The sequence below is a fragment of the Xenia sp. Carnegie-2017 genome, unplaced genomic scaffold (genome assembly GCF_021976095.1).
Source record: "Xenia sp. Carnegie-2017 unplaced genomic scaffold, XeniaSp_v1 HiC_scaffold_16, whole genome shotgun sequence".
NCBI classification, from domain to species: Eukaryota; Metazoa; Cnidaria; class Anthozoa; order Malacalcyonacea; family Xeniidae; genus Xenia; species Xenia sp. Carnegie-2017.
This window is the reverse complement of record NW_025813469.1, coordinates 11,118,525-11,125,837: the sequence shown is the minus strand read 5'-3', so window position 1 is coordinate 11,125,837 and position 7,313 is coordinate 11,118,525. Positions and strand designations below refer to the sequence as shown.

Here is a 7,313-nt window from a genome sequence, read left to right as displayed (position 1 = left end):
GTGGCGATGCCATTACTTACGGCGTCTTACTTACGCTCTGCATTTTGATAATAAACTCAGCGTTATAGATTACACAGATTACAGCGTCCCAGATTACAAACAAGCTTAGATCCCAGTCATAAGAGGATTATGTGTGACGATTAAAGCTAAACTTTTGAAGCATATTTTTGGAATGAATACCGTTTTTGTTGTGTTTTTACGGATGGTTCCCTCATATTTGATTTTTTATTTTCTACCCTTTTAAGATGGATAAAATTTTCAAGATAGGAATTTTTCACCGATTCTTTCCAGTTTCCGGATAATTCATTCCTTTCTTTTTTGCAGGGCTCAATTGTTCCCTGTTTTCTTATAGACAGACAGGAGCTGGGAAACCTTATTCTATGGTTGGATATGAATAGAAGAAATAAGAATAAAAATTGTTCGCGCTTTTCTTGAAAAATCCGCCATTTGCATCAACGATTTTTACGCTCTCAAATTATTACAATGAAATGTGAACATTAAGTACAAGTTGTCCCATTCTCCCAGTCCTCAGTATCACGAAGTCCATAAGGTTATTTGCATAATGATAACGATTATTCATTGTAGTATTTCATGTTTCTTTTAATACTTTGCCATATCAACGTTTACTGAGTGTGGCACTTGTTAAAAAAAAACAAAGAAAATGTTAATTTTTGTGTGCCAGACACATAACGTAGCACATTTTCCTTTGTCTCTTAGAATGATGCTGAAAAATTTAAATGCATTTACGAAAGACTACGAAGAAACTGTTAAGAACGTTCGTAGTTTTCTCCGTAAAATATCCCAGCGCAATCACTCATTCGACAAAATACAACGATCATAGAGAAATCCTGTTTAATTTACCATGTGTTAGGTGTCCACGTGTTCGTATGAGCCTTGAAAAAGTCGATCCAATCTCGTTTAAGGATTTTTCCTTGTGCCGTATTTTACCATTCAAACTTATTATTTTCAAAACTGATCTTTGGAGACCTTTATCCACTTTCAAATTAAATTTACATTTGGAGAAATCAACCCTGTAACATTATCGAGGTTGTAAATAAATTGAGAATGGAAACTAAGTTATTCGAGTAAGAGCTCCGGTAACTTCTGGAAGCATACCTTGCCCCCTCTTGAGCGTTCTCGCCAATGTTTTCGACGTAATTCCTGTCGCATTGGAGAATCTTACAGTCATTTTCCCACCAGAATCAAGGAAAAACTACCCAATATCTAACTGACACAATATCCATCAACAACTTTTCAAATCAACTTCATGCAAAAAACTAATTCAGAAGTGTCGATACAAAGACCAATGTCAAGTGATTTCACACTTCCTCTCACACCATGGAAAAATACACACAAGAGCATTTACCAAAATTTGCTCTTGTCAAATCAACAAATTATATCCTAGCAACATTCTTTTTTGGCTGTCTTACTGCTCTTAAGGTATTTTGTAAGTCCCACGCGTGAGATATCAGCAAAGTCAAAAAAAATTTACATTTCAAATAATTTAATATTATATGAATAAACCATCAAATAACAAGAGCAAATAACATAACTATTTTTTTAGTTTTAATATGCTAATTTTTGATCACACAGTCGTTCTCAGATGCAGCAAACACCATCATGTAGTTTGTACACATAACCACAAAACATCTCATGAGGAAAGCAGTGATAAAAGCGTTCAACTCCTTTACTACCATTTGGACAGTAGCAAGCCGTTAATGCTTTGCCTAAAAAAGAAAGATATTACTGAAATCATTCAGATTTAGACCACTCCATTGCTTTTCGTATATATAAAGAAAACTATCTAAGTCTTTTTGAAATTTGATATGATTGTGACAGGGTAGATGACCTCTATTCCACCCAAAAATTGGAGGTGATGTTTTATATGATTGGAAAAATCGTAAAACTCACTAAAAGTCAGTTTGGCATTTTAAAAATCATTAAAATTAGTTGTATTATGCTTTTTATGAAGAATCAGTAAACAGAAATGTTTTGTTAGTGACCTTATAATTCAATTGTGGCAGGTACGCACAGAGCAATCGTCATCATAATACTCTGCAAACCACTAACTGTACGTGAGCTTTTCGCAGTAACAAACGTAATAGAGCTAATACTTTGAAGTAAATTCCATGCAAGTTTCACCAGTGTATAGTCCATGTGATTTTGCATGACAACTGCAATATAGTCAACAATAGACCTTTTCAAGGTTATCGTAGCCATATTGCAGGGGGTACAAAACATTGGGCCGAGCGCGTCACGCACGGCGTCCATATAAATTACTAATAAATGCGCAAAATTACCCTTATACATATTTACCATTTCTTTCAAAAATATTTCTCAAACTCGTCCATTTTTGTAGTTGAATTATTATTTGCGAATTTTATTCCGAAATGGTAAAAAATGCGCGTTGTGCAGTTGTATATTGCGATAATGATAAACGCTATCCCTATTATCAAGTTAAGAGGTCTCACGTGGAAAATTTAGTTTTTCACAAGTGGCCCAAAGATCAAGCACTTGCTGAAATTTGGCGAAAACAAATTGCGAACAGCAGAGCCGATGACTTTAACCCAAAGCCTGGTGCACAAGGTACTTTAGTTTGTTCAAATTATTTTCCCTTCAGAAGAAGAACCCCAAATAATCGCGGAACGGATTATCCTTCGGTTTTATTACGCTATCAGAATACGAGCAATCGAGGACTTAAACGTAAAGGAAGAGAAACATGGACGACATCAAAGCGTCCTTATCAATCCTAAGACACCGAGGATTCTGATTCAAGTTTTGATGGAAATCCAGCAGAATCTGAGGCATCTTTACTCCCTGCCTCTTTGGAATTTGAACAGTTGACGAGAAAGTATGATGTAAGGCTTCACACCCGCCTGCCATCGACTAACAGTTTTAAGTGTTTATTTGAATACTTGGCTGTTTCTTCTTCTGGCTGTTAAGTCGCCATACATAATAATAAAAATAGCAATGTCACTTTACAAATAATTGGAAATACTAATAAGAGTTTGCCGTAGAATAGTTCCTTGTGATACTTGCTGACTTTGCTGTAGACATGTGCGTGTGTTGCGAACTCAAGAACATCGCTCAAACGACGGTCAAGTTGTTCAAGGAAAACAATTTTTTTCTTTAACTTTCCGCTTTTTGATTACCACAAAATTGGACTCACGTGTATAAAAAGTCGCAAATAATAATTCAACTATTAAAATGGACGAGTTTGAGAAATATTTTTGAAAGAAATAGCCAATATGTATATGGGTAATTTTTGCGCATTTATTAGTAATTTATATGGACGCCATGCGTGACAGCGCGCTCGGCCCAATGTTTTTGCACCCCCTGCAATATGGCTGCGATAACCTTGAAAAGGTCTATTTATACAGAGTTTACATGTGACGTCAAAACGGCCATGCTTGGTGGTGCCGTCATTTGACGTTGAGTTAATCCAATGCTTAACAGAGCATGAAATTAACATAAATCATTTACATTATATCCCAAATTTTGGCTTCATTCGTGATTCACTTGAGGAACTGTTGGGAAGATTGAAGAAATCAAAGTTATAATTAAAGCACGCAAAGGCTGTGTGTTTTTTTTTCAAAGAAGCAGGCCTTTCTGTCATGATTTCTAAAGTATGAGTCATTACATAATAAAGAATCATTAGACTAAGTGGCTAATTTTAAATATGGATGTATTTATCTAAAAAGAAGTTTTTCAGTATCTTTATAAACGTTACATGAAATAAATTTGTGTTTTTACTGCGTAGAAGGACTGAGAAGAAGCGGCTTCAAAATTACCGGGAAAGGCAGCGTTCAAAAGTTGTACTTATTTCAAAGATGAAAACACTCTATATCTAAGTCTTGCGGATTCATGATTACAAAGTTAGTTAGAAGTTCATGTTACAATTTCAAGATAAAATAAAATTACAATATTGGCATGACTTACGTGAAAATGTTATGAGCAAAAATCCCTGTAAAAATTAGCAAATCTTCTCATTTATATATGACAGCATAAAACGTTCAATTATTGGATTCTTTTTCGGTCGAGGGCATCAACCAGCTTTCAAAACTTTGCCTGAAGAACAGGCAGAAATTACAATCTTAATTGCTCTCCGTGTAATGCAAAAAAGTTAATTATTTACCTGGTTTTTCGAAATCTTGTATTATTACGTGAGGGAAGGTGTGCGAGCAATGTAAAAAAGCCAGCAGAAGCACGACGTATCTTAAGCATATCATTTTGCTGTTGCTAAAAAAAGAGAGATGAATAATAGAGATTTAAGATCATAATCTAGCATTTTAAGTTGTTAAAGTGGGTGGTACAAGACTAATGATACATAGGAAATCTGAACACTGAACAAATAACATAACTTCACTTTGTTTGAACATCAAGCATATACCTTTGAAATAACTCTCCTAATTTTTAATTATTTACTATGTTCATGCTCACAGCTCTTTCATGCAATAAACTACAGTCCATCATATAAAATTATTGTACATACAAGTCTAGCGTTAAAAAAAGGAATAAGTAATAATTGAATTTTTTTACCGAAGACCACAATAAGAAATTTTTCACTTGGATTAAATTAACTTAGCTATCATAATGAAAAAATTTGCAGATTACGCGTTAATGGATACTTTTTCCAGCTATAACGAGGCAGATGTAATTTTGGCGGTCATTTGTAATTCTATCCTCAAGTCACACTATTTATATAACATAGAAAGAAATTACAAATACTAACATTTTTTTATGGCTGTGAATAAAAATTAACAAATTTTGATTTTATTTGTTGCTACAAACAAATTCAACCACAAAAAGACGTGCAAAAGATGGAAATATGATGTCTAGCTGTTATTACTCAATTTTTACATTCTCGTGACGATCCCAAAAATAATAAAATAAGCTAATGACAAAAACATGAACTTTACACGCGCGAGAAAAATTTTTATGAGAAAAAATTGCAGCATATTAACGATGTATTAACTTTGAGCTAATATCAATACATATTAAACAGATACTTACCTCGATCAATTGACTTGTTCAATATAGATGCACATATGATGACCAGTGGCGTAGCTAGCGGTCCCGCTACTCCCGCCCGGCGGGAGTAGAAATTTCCCAAAAAAATAATAAATATTTGGACATAAGATATACATTATTTCACGAACAATTTGTAATATTATGTTTTATTCGTTCATATTTACGCTTTTATTAGGTGGTTCGTAATCGTAATACAGCAAAATCTCAAGATTTGTTATGTAACCTAGCAACCGCCTTTTCTCGCACATTGCATACTCGCGCGATTCTCCGCGTATTCCGCCCATCTTCAGAGGGCGGAATATACAATATAATTCCATATAAGAAGTTTTGAATTCTGGTTGGCTAAGGGACTTGACGCATGCTCAAATCTGCTGTTTTTATAGTCGAACTCCCGCTATTTTAAATTGGCGGAGGTTGTAATTATTCGACCTTTTAATACGAGTACAGCGATTAGTGATTATCAAATTACGTGTCATTGTCGGTATTAATTTTCCATTGTGTTTACTCTCAAATTGCTATTTTGTATTTGTGTATGACACAATGGCTTCAAGTGCGACTGCGATTTGCTCAACTGATGTTGATTTAGTAAATAGCTTATTAGCTAAACCGTTCTCTGCTCGATCGTCGGTCGAACAGAATGTTATCGTTCATGAACGGCCTACTCCTGATTTAACTATCCAAAATAAGGGAAGAGCATTTCAGAGAGATTGGTATGAGGCGAAGGACTGGCTGTGTGGCAGTACAACCTTGCAGAAAGTGTTTTGTTGGCTACAACGATATGCGGAGTATTATGTCTGATGCTAAGAAGCATGAAAAATCTAAATCGCATTTGACTGCATTTAAGACATGGAAAACGTATGGAGCTAGTGAACGAATTGATTGTCTTATGTCCCTCGCTAGAAGAAATGAGATTCAGCGTCACAATGAGGAGGTAAGACAAAATCGAGAAATTTTAAAAACTTACTGAGGCCGTGCTGTATTTGTCAAAGCAAGAGTTGCCATTTAGAGGTCACAATGAGTCCGAAGGTAGCTTGAACAAAGGTAATTATAGAGAGTTGCTCGAATGTTTTGCTAAGTTTGATTCTGTATTTGAGCGTCGACTGCACAGTAGACTAGCAGAATCTGATATAGTTGGTGACAGAAGATTTACTGGAGTCTCCCCAGAAATTCAAAATGGTCTTATCAGCTGTCTTGATTCAATTATTGAAGATGAAATCAGAAAGGAAATAAATGATTGCACATTTATGAGTATTCAGGTTGATGAAGCATCTGATGTCTCCACCAAAGAGCAGCTAAGTGTTATTGCTCGGTTTGACAAAGCAAGTGAAATTATGGAGAGGCAATTAGGATTTGTGGATGTAAGTATGAACAGAAATGCCACAGCAATATCACAAGTTGTCAAAGATAAACTTGGTGAGTATTCTAATATAAAAGAAAACTGGTTTTACAAACATATGATGGTGCTTCTGTCATGTCTGGCCATATCAATGGTGTTCAAGCATTGGTTCGACAAGAGTATCCTTTTGCTCATTTTGTTCATTGTGCAGCTCATAGATTGAACCTGGTCCTATGCCAGTCAGCCTCATCAATTTCTCCTGTTAAAATCTTTTTATTAATATAGCTACATTCAGCACATTTACAAGCAATGCCCCAAAAGAAAAGCTTTTCTCACATCTAACAACCTTGAGTTTCCTGCCCTGGTGAAACAAGATGGTATTATCGCTCTAGATTAATCAATGTATTGCACAAAACTATGAAAACTTTTAGATATTTTTGAGGGGTACTTGAACAACCAGCTGGGTGGGATGATGAGTCATTAAGTAAAATAAGTGGCTTACTGCATTATCTTGATAGCTTTCTCTTTTGTTTTCTAGTGTGTGTTTTTTACAGGATTTTAGAACAGTCCACAATTTTGTATTCCATTCTTCAAAATAGGAAACCCATTTTAACTATGGCATAAGCAAGATTGACAATTTCAAGCAGTTTATTGTGTCACTTCGCACAGATCAAGCTTTCACCGAGTTTTACCAAACTGCACTAGAAAAGTAGGCCCACCAGCAACCAGAGCAGATAGTAGATACAATTACAAACAGCTTTATTTTGAGATTATTGATTCCATTAAAGGCATGTTAAGTGAACGATTTCAAGATATTAATCAGTTCGAGTTTTTAGACCTTGTAAATCCTAAACTATTTACTACATGGAAGGGCATAGTTCCACAGGAGAAGATCAATCTTCTCAAAGATAAGTATAGTCCTCTTTTGACATCCAAACTTTGGAGA

General features: G+C 35.0%; 1 long non-coding RNA gene across 1 annotated transcript; it reads right to left on the bottom strand.

Annotated features, from left to right (window-relative positions):
• Positions 1-1,487: 1,487 nt before the first annotated feature.
• Positions 1,488-5,059, bottom strand: LOC124437475. Its single transcript, XR_006945715.1, has 3 exons — positions 5,014-5,059; positions 4,136-4,239; positions 1,488-1,727 (listed from the first exon to the last, which is right to left on the bottom strand). It is a non-coding gene; the product is annotated as an uncharacterized LOC124437475 (long non-coding RNA).
• Positions 5,060-7,313: the final 2,254 nt, after the last annotated feature.